This window comes from Tigriopus californicus, chromosome 12, assembly GCF_007210705.1.
Source record: "Tigriopus californicus strain San Diego chromosome 12, Tcal_SD_v2.1, whole genome shotgun sequence".
Classification (NCBI taxonomy): domain Eukaryota; kingdom Metazoa; phylum Arthropoda; class Copepoda; order Harpacticoida; family Harpacticidae; genus Tigriopus; species Tigriopus californicus.
This window is the reverse complement of record NC_081451.1, coordinates 7,347,760-7,348,144: the sequence shown is the minus strand read 5'-3', so window position 1 is coordinate 7,348,144 and position 385 is coordinate 7,347,760. Positions and strand designations below refer to the sequence as shown.

At 33.8% G+C, this 385-nt stretch overlaps 1 protein-coding gene across 1 annotated transcript in view; it reads left to right on the top strand.

The window, feature by feature from the left end:
* Positions 1-385, top strand: part of LOC131892380 (elongation of very long chain fatty acids protein 5-like) — a 9,115-nt gene that overhangs the window by 7,788 nt on the left and 942 nt on the right. The window lies entirely within an intron of this gene.

Below are 385 nucleotides of genomic sequence, written 5' to 3'. Positions count from 1 at the left end.
AATTAAAGCTATCCTCTTTTTTTTCAAACCATTTTTTACATGAAAGTTCAACATAGGTTGCAGATATATTACCACTAGCCTGCACATAGTACGTATTCCATCTGGCCATTTTGAATAGCTCTGTATCACTTTCATCTTTCATCATTTTCAAGAAGCTGGAAAGCAATGTTATCTTATATATGACATGCACCGTAATGAAACTTAATCTTAATAAACATAGTTGTTGTGTAATGGCTTCACTCCGACATTTTTAACATGATGTTGCTGAACTCAAGTTTATTTTTGTTATGCAAAATGCTGGCCTAGCCGATCAGTTTAACAATGCAAGAATCTTTTTCCCAGGTATATCAGGTTCAAAATATGGTGTCGGAAGTTATTATGGTAG